The 15,677-nt window shown below is 46.9% G+C and overlaps 2 protein-coding genes across 4 annotated transcripts in view; one reads left to right on the top strand and one right to left on the bottom strand.

Annotated features, from left to right (window-relative positions):
- DOCK1 (dedicator of cytokinesis 1) overlaps positions 1-15,677 on the bottom strand; it is a 273,200-nt gene that overhangs the window by 128,340 nt on the left and 129,183 nt on the right. The window lies entirely within an intron of this gene.
- Positions 12,841-15,677, top strand: part of INSYN2A (inhibitory synaptic factor 2A) — a 40,188-nt gene continuing 37,351 nt past the window's right edge. Inside the window, exon 1 of the mRNA XM_042863550.1 lies at positions 12,841-12,909. The gene's annotated coding sequence lies outside the window, so the exon portion shown is untranslated. The remainder of the gene's footprint in view (positions 12,910-15,677) is intronic.

Raw genomic sequence — 15,677 nt, 5'->3', positions numbered from 1 at the left:
TCTCATGCAGGCAATCTTACTTCATCTCTAATTTCTTCAGTTTGCTCTATTTTGTAAAAACGCATGCCAAGTTTTTAAGCAGCAGCAGAAAAATTCAGTAGTAATTCCTATCAGACAAAGAAAAGCAAGAAGTTCAGATTTCAGTATTTTGCTACAGGCAGCGCTGGAGGCTGTCTACAGGTATTTACAGAAGCCAACGTATCTATATTTAATAAGGATACACTATCAAATAGCACAGAACTATGCAGCACTTTGCATTTAATTAAAGGCAGGAATCCAAGAAACAACAGCAGTTCGATGGGGACTTGATTTAAAGCAGGGAAGGATTCACGTGCAGCACCTGAAAAAGTTGACACGCAGCTTTGCATCCAAGAATGATACAATTCTTCCACATAACATCATTAAATGTGCTATCTCTTACTAAACCCAGAGTAATGCAGAATACCCAGTGGGATTGTGTCAGGCCACCTACTGCTGAACAACGTACAGTATCAAGGAGATCTTCAAAGCTCTGAGACATCAGTAAAGATACGAAAGCAATCAAAAATATGCAGCCTAAGAAAAAAACAGCTGAGCATCTACATGGTGAAAAACTAAATTCATTTAAGTTCTTTTTCATTACTGTTTGGAATGATGACCACTAAGTTCAACGCACTGCATCCCCACCAGGACGTCACAGATAAACAGTCCCTGCACATTTCCTACTGCAGGAAGGCACCTGAATGCAGCAGAAATCCAACACCAGGAGTCTTACAGGACGATATCAGCTTGGTGAAGGACAAACTGGGTGCTTTTCCTGAGTTGGAGCCAATCACTACATTCAGGAGCACAGGAGAAAACGCTAAACTGCTGGTGGAGCACAACCAAGCGTGTGTGGGGTCACAAAGGCTGAGCTGAGCAATCCTCTGCAGACCTGCCCTGCTGCCAGGTTTGCAGGCACCCACGTCTTTCCAAGGCCAAAGGAGCCATGCTGTGTTTCTGGAGCAGAAAACAAGGCAGCGTGCAGCAAGCATCATTCTGAAAACAGCACTTACTCAATTCTGGGCATAGGGGGTAATGGAAGGTGATTTCTGCCTTGCTGGTCTTCTTGACGATTCTTGGGGTAAAAACAAACAGTAAATGGGAGCAGCACTAACTCGTGAATAAAAGGGCTGAATTAAAACAGTGTAAAATTGAAACACATTTCCTGTCCTGTAAGTACTTTACAAAATAAAAGTATGACAACTTGAAGAAGCAATCAGTTGGAAGAATCAAAACTTTAAAAGCTTTTTTTTTTTTCCCCAAGAAAGCCAAACGAAAGAACTGAAGCAAATAAGCGGACAGCCCACTGCAGACATCTTTCTGAAGTAATTAAACCAGCTTATGGCCACAAGAGTTGCTTTTGCAGGCACGCAGTTTTATACTTATTTTCCATTCCCTTTATTCCATTTATTTGAGAGCGGTAACTTACCAGGAATGCTCCTGTACTGAATAACTCAGAACAACTTAGGTATAAAACAAGTTCTGATAATTGTCCTTGCGATACCCAACACACTCAGTATCTTCAATAATAACAACGCATTTTTTAATGCTGGATTTCCACCACCGAAATGAATTTCCATTTATAATTGAATTTCATTCTCCTTCCAACACCATCTTGGCAGAAATCACGAGGGAAAAAACTAAATCCCCTCACAGCAAAGAAGTGATTTATCATTTTCTAACACGGTAACACTAAACACTCGGAATAGGATTAGATGTATATTCAACTATGTAATTGCTTTGATACACATGCAGCCTATGCACGCGGTTAACAACAGCAACTTAAGTCTGGAGATCTTTTTTTAATCACTTACCCACACCTAAATGAGAATTAATCTCTCTCTGAAAACGCAATTACAATTAAATCCAAAACGAGATTAAAATCGGCGATTTAAAACCGATTCCAAGGCCAAGGCAGCATCGTGAGCAGGAGGCACGGGGACACAGGTCTGTCCACACCTCTCACACAGCATCTGACCCACCTGCCTTCAGCTGGCTGTTCTGTGCTTTCAGAAACCTCATTTCACCACCCAGGGTGAGATGCTGCTGAAGGCAGCCTCACATCGGGTCCTGGTGTGCTAAGTAAAAGATATGGGCAATGAGTTTAGAAATGCTTTCTCTCTTGTCATCTTTGGTGACTATTCAGGCTTTTAATTAAAATTCCCATTATAAACATACTTCACACGCACATCATATTTCATCTTAAGGCTGTTACGTGGCTACATTGGTGTCAGCAGAAAAAAAGCATGGCTTTTTTTTATTTATAATGAAGAATGCAAGTTGGCACCACTCATTTCACTGAGCCCCAACACACTGTGCTGTTCAGGCATCCAAGAGATGGCAGCCAGGCCAAAGATAAGCTGCAGGTTTCTACTGTTAGACCTGTGGCCAAGTCCAGCTCTGTTTTTCTTCTCCTACACACTCACACAGCACTACTGAAAGCCATGGGTCTGATTCTCACCTCTCTCCACTCACCTGCATGGCTGCTCCAGAATGAACAGCTAGATCAATACTAACAAATTTGGCCATTAAACCCATGCAAGAGAATCTAGAAGTCAGCACTGATGCATTTGTACTAAGGCTAAGATGGCTCAGCTGTTCAACAAATTGGGAAAAACAACCACAAAAGCGTGTGGATAAAAACACTGAGTTTGTAAACATTTAAGTGGAAAGTCTAAAGACTTTTGTAGCTGCTTAAAGTGTACAAAAGCTACCGGAATGGAGACAATGGAAAATGTCATTTAAAGTAAAGAGCAAGAGGTTCTAAATGGAAGAGTTTCTCTACTGAGACAGAAAATATATTAAAAGTCCGAGGATGCATTCAGCTCATGTGCGTGTATACAGCTGTCAGGTCCCCAAGTCCATTCAAAGACAAAAATTAGCTTTAGTTTGGAACATTTTTCTCTGCACTGAATGTTAAAAAGTCACTTCATATTACCATAGAAATCTCATGAGATGCATAAAGAGTTAGACACAAATCATACTCTTCCGCCTTTATATGCTCAGATCTGTGCAAAATACTGAGTGGCCTTTACTAGTTGGAGGAAGCACAAGTTTATTTTCTCTTCACATTTTTAGAAAATAACTCCACAGAAGTAAACTGCAAACAGGATTGCCTAAATTGTCCCACTCAGCATGCACATGTCAAAAAAGGCTTATCTACTGAAAGCTCTCCCTTCCCAAATCAGAAGCTTGCCAACTGCAGTCCTACTGAACACTGGATTACTTAAGAAAGCTTGTATCATGCAAGAGTTTGCATAACAATAATATTACAAAGCAGATTAGCTCATCTCTTTGTAAGGAACAGCCCTGAACACAGCCGGACCGTGGGGCTGTGGGAGGGGAGGAAGGCTGCGCTGAGGAGAGATGTTCACTCCTGCATCTGAACTCCATTTTATCCTAATTATCCACAACTAGTTACAGGAAGCTAAGGTTAAGAAAACACCCATTTTGTTCCACTCAAAACACTACTCAATCTGGTATATCATCATAAGCAACTTCATAATACAGGCTATAGAACTCCTTCCTTTTCGGGGCAGAATATATGAAGCCACAGCAGAAAAGCGAACTGATCCTGATTTATGGCACAGCCTACAACATTCACACCCGCTCTTCCAATCTGGCAAAAGCAAGTCTTGAAATCACCAAGAAACTCCGACTGGAATGGCTGAATACAACTCATTATATATTGAGGTGGTAAATTTAAGGATGTATGTTTTGAATAGCTATGTCTTAGGAAAAGTAGAGTCAGACAAAATGTCTTGCAGGGCTGAGAAAATAAACCTGATGATGCTTATTCCTACAGGGAATAGACCATAGGGTATATGGACAGTTTCTGCATGCAGAAAGCACAAACAATACCCAAAGTCATTAGCCAGAAGGACAAAATTGGTGTTTTTACAATTTGAACTAAGTGATAAATATACATAAATAAAAGGAAAATACTCTGCACATCCCTGCGAATTATTAGAACGTTTTTTGCTCCCCACTAAATGAAAAAAAATTAACAGGCAAAAGTTTTTGCTTTTCCCCATATCTGGCGGTTCTCTAGGCAGGAATCTTCACTTTGTTATCTTTGCTTGCAACACCCAGAATTTTAAAAGGTTTTCATTTCTTCTTAAGCAAATTTTTAAGTTCAACTCTCTTTAATTAAAACACTGTGAACAAGGACAGCACAGGCTGGGACCATCACCCTGTTCCTGATGGGGCAGCACTGCCACCTGCTCGGCATGCCCCTCAGCCCCCAGGACCTTCCCCAGGTAATCAATTGCCACAGAGCTTATCTGTCACCTTCTAATTGGCGTGATGTAACAAAAATACTCATCAAAGCAAACCTCATTAGCTCAGCCTCCCCAGTAAGAGCTTAGCTCACAAATAAAGCTCCAGTGACGTTCTGTGAATCAAAGAATCAACATCATCTCACAGAGGAGGAACGACGACTTTGGTAAATGAACACAGCCTCAAAACTGGAGGGAGGCACAACAGACACAACAAGAGGAGCGGATGGAGGAACAGATCCTAAGGAGGGATCACAAGGGCAGAAGAGGGATTCAAACAATCTGAGGCACGCAAACCACAAGGTTTGCATCATTAGAACCTGGATACAGCTCTTGAAGCTGATAGGAAACAAGTCATGCAGACATCAGAGAGTAGCAGCACTGGCGATGAGAGTGCAAAGAAAGGAAGAGTGGGGAGATGCTGTAATATGGAGGTACAGCTTTTAAACCCACCTTAAAATGTCTTTCTGTATAATGTATATGATACAACTGAAACTATTCTGCTGACGGTGGCAGGGCTGGAACTAGGCAGTGTTTAAGATCCCTTCCAACCCAAACTAGATGCAAATACTAAAAGTTACAACGTATTTTACAAAAAAAAAAAACCAAAAAACACATTGCCTGCTTTATAAGAATCACAGTAAGCACAAAATCTGCTTCTCTCTTTTGAGACATTTCAGAGGCACAAACACAAAGGACTTCCTGAGCAAGTGATGAGGGGACTCAGCCTCACCTCTGCTCCAGCCCCCAGCAGCACTCTGCAGGGCAGGCCCAGGCACTTTGCACAATGCAAAACCTGCTGCTCCCTTCATCACACAGCCTTACTGAAAAGGAGCTTTCTCAGATGTTAGGAGAACATTTCAACTGAGACCTTCAGATTTTAAGCGACCTCGTCTCCACCAAGTTGTATGAAGAGAAGAAACGTGGAGTAATTACCCTCAGGTTAACACTGACATTCTCTCCTGTTGGAGTTCTCTTGAAGAAAATGAAAAATCCTGTAGCTGTTGGCTGTTGCAGCACGCGCCCAGCGGCATCTCCAGCATCTGCCCACCTTGCTGCTGAGCCTCACCAGCACTCTGCTTCAACCAAACCTGTGCTTCTGGTGCTGCAGCTCTGCAGGAGGATTCCCCCTATCAACATTCCTCTCCCCATTTCAGCTGACACGCAAATCTGAGCTCCTCAGACACACACAACCTCAGAGGCTCCAAACCATGGGAACACAGCACAGCTGAATCTCTAAGAGAACAACTCCCAAAGTACCAATCTCTGTGTGTTGTCCTGCAGTCACCAGCTGAGCCCATGGCTGGGCTTCTCCTGCCCCACCAACCCAGCCCACATCACCAGGAGGGCACAGGGCTCAGCACTGGCTGACACCTCCCCAATTTAAAGCATGTGCTTATCAAGCTCCTCAGCTGTTGCTAAGTATCAATATTTAAAGTGCTGAACTTGATTAAAAATTTAAGGGAATCAAAATATAGTGCTACTTTCAATGGTTTTTAATGTAGTATCCTAGAGACCATTTTTCATAAAGGACAGAGTCACTTTTATTATGCTGTATTGGAGGAGCCACACCACTGGCACTAACAAGGACCTCACTTTGCCCCTGCTGTCAACCATACGCTCATTTAGCATCATTACCGAGCTTCCCATATTTATCATCAGATAACCATACAATCATAGAACGGTTTGGGATGGAAGGGACCTCAAGGATCATCAAGCTTCAACCTCCCTGCTGCCGACAGGGCCACCAACCTCCATATCTAATGCCAGACCAGGCTGCCCAGGGCCCCATCCAACCCAGCCTTGAGCACCTCCAAGTTCTTAAAGTCCTCAAATGTGACGTGCTCCTATTAGATACTGCATTAATAAAGTGAAGTTTCTAGAAGTTTTTGGACTGAAAACATTGTTTGCTTTTGAAACACTGCGTGCTCCTATGGCAGCCTGCATGGTTAGTTATCCCAAGAACACTTACACTACTGTTTTTAAGAAATATATAGCAGATAAAGAAAGAAATGTTTAAACACCTCCTGAATAGCTCTCTGCTCTTTACCTCCTTGTTCTGCACCATAAGGGCCACATGGAGACCCTGCAGAAGTTATGCATTCCCAGAGCACCAGGTGGGCTACAACATTCTCTTTTCTTCCATTTGAGTCATGCTCTTTCTTAATTTTAGGGTGGCCATCGTAATTCACAGCATTAGACCTGAGTTTTCTCCTCCTTTTTTCAACGTGCTCCTCATTAAATAAGAGCAGAGAAGCTTTTAACTGCACATATGTACTTCAAGGCGTGGGGTGCCTGTGATACCACAACCTGCTTCTTCCTGTCTGCTTCCAAACGCTGGCATTACTCCTTGCCATGCATCAAAACTACTGAGACTTTGGTGCCCACATATGGGTTTCGGAGGCAGTATTACAGAGTTCATTTCTGCACAGCGCAGCCAAAACACGCAGTTTTGTTTTAGACTCATGAAACCAACAGAAATGGAGCACCCAATTTACTTCAGACTGTTTGCACTGCTCACTTTTACTTCCCTCGCATAATTTTGTATGATTTCCATTTCCCATCCACTTTATTTCAGCCCGTTTTCTCTGTTAAGCACCACGCATTAACACCAAGGTTCTATGGTTCTATCTGGGCTTCTGATGCTGAAGGAATATGTAAAAGCACGCAAAAGCGCGTATTTTTATGCTTTATTGAAATATTGAACTACTGCAAATTTGAATCAAGAAAACCTTACTGAGGGCTTGAGATTTTACAGTACCTTATAACATTTAATGGGTCTCCAGCTTGACAGAAAAGTTACATCAAATCCGCCTTCTAATGAAATCAATGTTGTATAAATAATATATTGCTCCACCAAAGAGCAAATATGAAGCAGATGAAAGTATTCCCATTATTTGTTACATTTGCCTTCCTTTTGTCGGTAACTTGAATTCTAAGATGGAATTCAAGCTCATTCCAGATTTCATTAGGTGCTTAAATCTGAAGCCATTTGTTTGAAAGCAATCAAAAGTATGATAGGATTTCTTTCCATATTTTTTCTTTTTAAGCAGGGCAGTATTTCTCCCTTTGCCATAAAGCAGTTGGAGATAGATCCCCGCGATGTGAAAAGATAATAAAATAAACAAGACAAAACAAAATATTAGCAAACTTGGCATGAAACTCCTTTAGAAAATGTCACCCACGCTTACGGTTTCTCAAGACATCTTAATAAGAATATAATTTCACATTTGTTCTTACAGAGCAAATCAAAGATGGTGATTCATTATTCAGATGGGCACAGAGGATTTCTGAAATGCAAAAGGAAGGCCTATAAAAGCACAAATCATCAGTAATGACGACGAGCTAAACTGCCTTTCAAATATGAACAAAATGTAGGCATTTAGGGCATCATACATCACGGTCTCCCAGACCCTCATTTATTTCCCAACCATACAGGCTGCATGATAACTCAATCAGTGCAGAATGCTGCATCTATGGAGTGCATCTTTATTAGGTAGTGGTTCAGCAACTCGTACATACGACAGGAGACTATCTGATAATCTCAGGAGTTTGGAAGTGGGTCCTCTGTGTTGTCAGGGTCATGGTGGAGGCGTGACTTTGAAAGCAACCAGGAACTGCCACTGTTGGACCTCTTCTGCTGTAAAAGTGTAATGTTGCATCTGCATTCTCATGCACTAACAGAGGCAGAGCTAATGAATGCAAACGATGCACAGCAGATTGTATCATGTACCCTTTCTTGTAATCTCAGCACAAGAGCATAAGATTAATGGTAGTGAAAGAACAAAGTTCAAACCTTCCTTCGTGGCATTTTCTGCCAAGCTTTATTTAGGGAATTCTGTTCAGTTAAGTGTATGTTTGAGCAACCTGGTCTAGTGGGAGGTGTCCCTGCCCATAGCAGGGAGTTGGGACTGGATGATCCTTGAGGTCCCTTGCAGCCCGAACCATTCTGGGATTCTATGATTTCCAATCATCAGTTTACTCCCCTGCTCCCAAACATCTACACACTGGACAGTAACTTTCCTGAACGACAAACGCAGTGAAAAAAAATCCTTCCGCCCCAACAAATTGAGGTCCTCCTTCTTCATGTGAAGGATAAGCTAACATCCATGGCAATTTGGATTCCTAATGAGACAGCGTGCAACCTGAACTTGAAACCTGAGCTATAGATGCTGAGATCCGTTGTGCTTTTCTCCCAGTGATTTGTGCAAAGGGAAATTAAGAGGGGTCCAAATCCTGCTCATATTTACACCAAGGAAGTACAGAAATTATCATCAGAGCTAATGATGTTACTCAGCACTTTTCTTTTCCAAGCACAACACCCAAAAACAGCAGTTCACTTCATCAGCTATTTAATATTTCAGCTGCACACAGGTATTATGGGTACTATAATCTTAAATCCCCTTTATCTTCAAAATGTTCCTCTAAGTTAACAGATGTGCAATTACTTGTGCTTCATAGATAAAGAACCGACATAAACACTGTCTCAGATCGAATTGTCCAAGCTCATGGAATACAAGTTATACCAGAGTAAGACACCCAATTAAATATCTCAAATTTTGCCAAACTGGAAGGCTCTGAGAGACCTTATTTCTTTGTCATCACAGCCATATTCTTCCTCAATGCAAAGAGCACCTCTCAGGATGGGACTGCATGAGGACCTGCTTGAAATTCCAGCCAAGTGTGCATTCTCCTCAGCTGGAGGAGAGCAGCATATTTAATGCTCTTCTATTTTTCTTCCCCTGGCAGGTTCAAGCAAATAAATAAATAACGGGTTCAGAATGGAACACATCACAGCTCTCATACACAGGAATGGAAGTAACAACCTCCTTCACACAGATGAAGCCTCGGTGATATGAACACACGTGGTTTCGCAAGGATGGAATGATAGCGTTGGTCCCAAACGACTCGGAGTGAGAAGGCAAAACACTGTTCGTGCCTACCTGTCTCAAATCAAACAAAACTCACCCATCTTTCAACTAAAAAGAAGGCTGAAAGGTCCTGTGATAAATTAACTAGTCCCAAATGATGATGTACTCTTGGTAAGCTGGCTGACGTGTTTTGGAATAGCACAGCAATTAGCACCCTCTAATGAAAGTTACTTAATTTACAAGAGGCAGACAGAAGCTCACGTTTCACAAATCCAACAAATCCAAACCAACAAAACCAAATCAACTGAAACCCACACCACCAGGAAGTGCCAACTATCTCACTGGAGGGCTGAATCCCCTCCATCATGGGCAGCTCCACACGGACAGAACCCAGAGCACGTGGCTGGTACCCTCAGCAACAGCCAGCACTAAAATGTCCCACGTGAAATGGGATGATTGGGAGGAGAAATGCAGGAGAAGGAGGTCCTGCAGGAAAGGAGCAGGCCGTGGCAGCCTCAGTCTGAGCCAGCAGCTGCTCTCCTGTCACACACTTGTGCATTTGGCACCAGATTATTTTTGTCTTTTCCCCTTCTGATAGGACTCTGAACTTCTTCCAGGATCTGGACCTCAGCGTATGATGCACATTTATTCTAAGGGAAGTCCAAACGTTAGCTTTAAAAATGACTTTGGTGTGGATGATCACCTTTTTCATGCTGGTGGCAGCTGAAACACCTGGCAGATAACTGAGGCTGCCCTCTCTCACTTCTCCCTGAGCTGGGTTCGAGCTCATTTTCTCAAGGACAGACAAGAACTACAAGAACTCCAGAAAATCACATCTTAGCACTGCACTGCATGTCCTGCATGTTCTAGCAGAGCATAATCATACGAAGCACCTGCTCAAAGTGCTCGCAGTGAGCAGTCCTCCTGCTTCTCACCAGACAAAACCTGTGCAGCTGGAATGAGCACACGGAGCCTCTGCTCCAACTGCTGGCAGCCAAAAGGGCACGTGCTGAAATCTTTAAAGGCTTCAGGTCCAACCCCTGCAATGAACAGGGATGCTCATAGCTCAGTCAAGTGCTCAGAACTCCATCCAGCCTGACCTCGGGTGTCTGCAGAGAGGACCCTTTCCTGCAGTGGTTCTCTATCTGAGCAGAGGTACCACCACATTCATACCCTACTGCTCCTAGACACAGCCTGATCCAACACGGGGCTTCCACCAGCACAGCCACACGTCAGGGCCCTGGGAAGCACTCACTCCTTCCTGCCAAGTGCCCGAAGAAAAAGGCAATATGTGAAGATTGGGCGCTCCATTAAAACAAAATGAATTTGTACTTTAAGGAATAGTAATAAATTGTCTTTTTTTCTCTTTGCGCCTTTACAGTTTGAAGTCAGAACTCCCTCTGCCTCTTCAAGAATAATGTTGACACCTTTCATTACAGCACAGTTGCACTCAGCATCTTTTAAAGGCTGAAAAATTGGCAAATGGGATGATGAAGCATCTCCATTTTGCCAACATCTTTACTTCTATACACACCTACAGTGACGCGGAGCATGATAATCAGGGAATCACGTCATTTTTCACAAAGCATGATTAATTGGAAGCCGGGTACAACGTAGCAATGCTTCACACCAACAGTGCAAGCAGCATACACGCACAGAGCAAACAGGAATATGAACTGCAGCTGGAAAGACCCTCCTGATTCTCACAAAATCTACCAGGAAGAACAAAAGTCATTCAGTTGCCTACCTTTATAAATGAGACATACGTGTAATGCTGTGCAAGAACAACCAGCCCTGGCACAACAGCCTCTAAATGTGATCGTGGAGAAGATGATAATGTTCTTTTAACTGCTGCCTCTGTCAGAGGGCTTTCCCCTTCCAGCCACTAAGGTTACACAGCCACAGCTTTTTCAGCCAGCAGTCCCGGTCTGTGGGATGCAGGCTGCACTGCTCACGTGCCCAGCTGGTGAAAAAGTGACACTGTCTGCTCGAGATGATCAATTTCTTCTGCCCAAACAGCATACGCATTTAGAAGGTGGTCACCGCACCACTTAATTTTACCCAAGCTTATACACTGGCTACAGTCAAAGCCAATTGTATTTCAGTGTAAAGAAACCTGCAGAGGTCTTGGAATAAAGCGTATCAGTGCTGATGAAAACAGAAACCAAAAAGCACGGTGTTGGTTGCTCTTTCAAGCAAGCTGGCATTGAAGATCTTCCCACCTGTCTCTTCACGATAAGATTTCCTTTGAGAAACCCAGAGAGATCCCAAACTGCAATCTTTGCCATGCTATGAGCTCCGAGCCCTGTGGTGTGGCTGCAGAGCTGTAAACTTGCAGAGCTGAGGCACAGAAGGAGGAGGTCCAGGGAGCACCGGGGCAGGTAGAGGATAAGGAGAGCAGCAGAACTGCCCTCTGCTGACTGCGTGGTGTGTTATACCTCCCTCTGCTCCAGCACTGAGCAGCTAAATCCTGATTTAAGAGGCAAGGATTTCTGTGAATCCACCTCCACACTGATATTTACGTGACAAATGGGGCCGCAAGGATTTCTGCACCCACTGCTGGGTTCTGTCCCTGTGCAGAGATAGCAGAGCTGGCACAAATACAGAGCTACAGCAGCAGCAGTGTGAGCTCGCTGGTGCAATGGTCTGCTCCAGTTAATTAACTCTAAAAAGATGTCCAGGACTTGAGCCAGTGCTTCTGCTGCATCGCACTGCGTGGCTGCACCGCCTCATCGGGCTCTGAGGTTCATGCTGTGCTAAAAGGAGACAAAAGCAGCACCTGGGGAACAGCAGTGCTATGGGGGTGTTCCAGAAGGGAAAGGGCAGAGGGCTGCTGCCTAGGCTGGGGGACTGCTGTGGCATCTGCTGACAGGCAGGCCTGCCTTCGTGCACCTGACCCCTTTCCTTTTAACACGTTTTTCTCGTGTCTCTGCTAAGGCCTCTGCAAAGCAATAGTGTGGTTTGAGAGGGAGATGGGAGTGAAGTTGTAAGAACCCTGTCGCGATTACCTTCAGCTCGTACCCCTTTTATCCGCCGTATGAAAGCACTCAGAAGCCCCCGCGCATCCTCCCAGCCCCCGAGGCCCCACGGGCACAGCGGCAGACCCGCGTCTCCCCGGCGCTCTCGGCCGAGGAGCGCAACGAAATACGGCGTACACAGCCAACCAGGGAGGCAGCGCACGCTGCTCCCAACCCCATCCGTCACCGTCGAATCCGGCCCCAATTACGGATTTCCGAGCGCAACCCCGTCCCCACCGCCCATCGCCCCCCGCTCCGCTCCCTCCTCCCTTCTCCCTCCCTCCTCCCCGTTCCGAGGTGGCTCCCCGCTGCCGGCCCGGCCCCCGGCTCCTCCCTCCCTCCTTCCTTCCCTCCCTCCTGCCGCTCAGCCCCGCGCAGCCCGGCCGGGCGCACCGCGGTCCCGCTCAACAAGTTCCCCCGCCGCCGCCGCGGGCACCTGCCGGAGCGGCCCCCCCCCCCGAGCCCCGTCTCCGCAACGCAGCGCCGGGCTCCGATGAGGGCAGCGGGCGAGAGCGCGGCGGCGGCGGCTGCCTCTAGCGAGCGCTCCGGCGGCCGCAGCTGAGCGGTACCGAGAGCCGCTCGGGGCGGGCGGAGCGCGGCCAGCCGGGGGCAGCCTGCGGCCCCAGCCGCGCTGCTTCTCGCCGCCAGCCCGCCCCGGCGCCCGGAGGGAGATGCGGCGCCCAGCGAGCGCCCAGACCCGCGCCCGGCAGTGAGGAGCACGAGGTAAGGGACCCGCCGCGGAACGGCGCCCGGCGTGGGCTGCCCCGAGCCCGGGGAGCGCTGCGGGCGCCGCGCGTCCCCGTTTCTATGGGGGAAACTTCCGAGGCTGAGCGCGGAGCTCCGCCGTTACGCAATCCGGAGCCGCCTGGCAGCCGCTGCGCGCTCCAACTTTCACGGCGGAGAAGGGAAGATGCGCACCGTGCGTGCCCGCACCGCCGCTTTCCGCCGGGAAACAGCAGAGAGAGCCGGCGGCACGGCGCCGTGCGGGCGCGGAGCGCGGAGCCCAGCCTAGGAAGGGTCGCGAGGAGCTGCCGCCGCTCCTTCGCTCGGCGCCGAGAGATCCTCGCGCAGCGCCCAACTTGCGGTGTGGCACTTCGGGGCAAATCGGCCCCAAAACCGCCTCGCCTCAAGGCCACCGTTCTGCGGGCGAGCAGTGCTGGGAGGCAGCTCCTCGCCCGGGAACGTGCTCTTAACGCTCCGAGCCCCCGTCACCAGCACCGCTCGATGGGAGACGGGGTGGAAACGCAGCGGGCAGACGGGACGCCGAGCATCGAGGTCAGGAGCTCCGAGCAGCGAGGGGTGCAGGCTGCACAGGGCGGTGGGGAGGCGGCAGGGGGACGCGGAGCAGCGGGGATGCGGAGAGCGCAGCTTGAAGCTCGCACTGCCGTCCCCCAGGGCCTGGCCACGGGCCCCAGCGCTGCCGTGGGATGTGGAGGTGGTGGAGCGCTGGGTTTGACCTTGGGGGGCTCAGCTGCTGCGGGGAGGGTTCTGCTCCTGAGGTCTGTGGTCAGGAAGTTTGCACGGAGCTGATTTTCCCACCCCTGAGCAGCATTATATTTTTCTATGAAACATTGGAAAGTAGTGAGAAAAGACAAAACGAGTCATGCCTAATAGAAAGGAGATTCATCCCTCTGCTTAAGTGTACGCTGGCGATTACTGCCCGTAATCACAGTGCTGACAGCAGTGCTGTATATATCAAGGTTAAAATCTCGCTGCTGGATGAAGAACTCCTCGCTGAAATCACATGGCTGTCACCATCCGAGCCATGCGCTGCATTTAATGCAACACTGCAAACAAACACCTCTAGTAGAAACAACCGGTGTGGAGGAGAAGGAGCACATTCCCCAGGAGAGGCCGAGGGGTGTCCTACCAGCATGCCTCTGCCTTCCTCTCACTACAGCAATTCTGTTCCCCAAGTCCAAAAAGCAGGTGCAAGTTAAAAGCTGCATTTTGTTCTGGCATTACCAGTGCGCACGAGCAGCTCGGATGGAGATCTGTCGGAGCCCAGACATCACTACTTTGTCACCCACAGCCCTGTTCCATACAGTGGTGGCACAGTCCTTGGCTTCAGTGGAAATACATGATGTACATTGCTAATCTGAGTGCTCCTAATGAGCAGCTGTAAAATAAAATTACCGCCCTCGAGTTTAAGGTGCTGTTGCACTGCATTTAAAGCATACTGCTGCCCAGAATGAGCTCACTGGAGAAGGCTGACACTAAATAAGCTTTTTTTTTTTTCTTCCTGTTGGTAAGGACATCACAATGCCCTTGATGGGAGATGTGTTCTTTAGGGCTCCGTAATTATTACTGCCGAATATATTTTAAGAGGATGCTCCAAATGTTTGTAATCTGGAGTGAAAGCAGTGCCTTTCCCCAGCCTGACCGCACGCAGACAGAACCAAAAGGCAGCAGGGAGCAGCACCGTGGCTCAGTCACTTACCAAGGGACAGCACTGCACCCTTCCCACTAATGAAGCACACAAACAAGTAGCTCCTAAGATCACCGCTGCATTTCTTTCCCAGTTAACTATTTCAGTGTCAGAAATCTTGTTTGTATCACAGATGCAGAGCATTCGTAATAAATTTGGAGGCAGATGAGCAGCTAAACTGATGCAGATGAACGTGTAAGGAGAGTCGAGCTGAGAGCCCCAGAGCCTGCACAAGCAGCAACCCAGCGTGTGAGCCGGCTCCTGGTGTGCACTACCAGGGACTGAACACTACTGGTCAGCACAACACTTCTGCTGCCAGAGACCCACAAACGACACAGGGAGACGTTAATGTTTTGTTTATCCTGTGCTGGAGAATTTCAGAGCAACCAAACTCTGTGCTGTGGCCGATGGGGGAGCGAGAGCTGGGGAAACCTACCAGCTTGCCAAAAGCTAAGCTGTGCTAAGTGTAAGGATACCTCTGCAGAGCAACGGAGCTGCGTATCGCACGGCAGCTCCTCGCACAGCCACAGTCAACTTGGCAGGGAGAACTTGGGATGTACAGTCACAACATTCACAGTGCTTGGGGAAATGACACACAAAGAAAGCTTGCTTAAATCAGATATTGAAAAGGTGTTGTTTCACGCCTTGTGACAGCCACTATTTGAAGCACTGCTGAAAATCTATGCAGGATTAAAAAACACGTTAGCAACCAATCTGTACCTGTTTTACAGCACAGCACTAACTTACATCTTGTCTATCTTTTTAGATCCAGTAGGCTTGAAGGAAATGAGACAGCAAACATTTTAAGTAAAAAAAAAACACCTCAGTGTGGTGAACGCGGTGGGAGTTCCACATTCAGCCTTCTGAGAAGTAGAGTTTGCTTTTATTCTGCTCAGAACAATGCTGTACAGTAACCTATGGATGTACACAGGTGCGACTCCCTGGGTACCAACAGTCAGTCTTAAACGATTATTGACTGCACAAAAGATGATCAGAGCATTCTCCTGTTTTAGTGGCACATCACCGCTTTGAAGTCAATTGACTCCAAGGCTACTACTTTCAG

The sequence above is a fragment of the Lagopus leucura genome, unplaced genomic scaffold (genome assembly GCF_019238085.1).
Source record: "Lagopus leucura isolate 7727_CA_CO unplaced genomic scaffold, USGS_WTPT01 Super-Scaffold_741, whole genome shotgun sequence".
NCBI lineage: Eukaryota > Metazoa > Chordata > Aves > Galliformes > Phasianidae > Lagopus > Lagopus leucura.
Note: the sequence above shows the minus strand (reverse complement) of the source record. Positions and strands in the feature narration are given on the sequence as shown.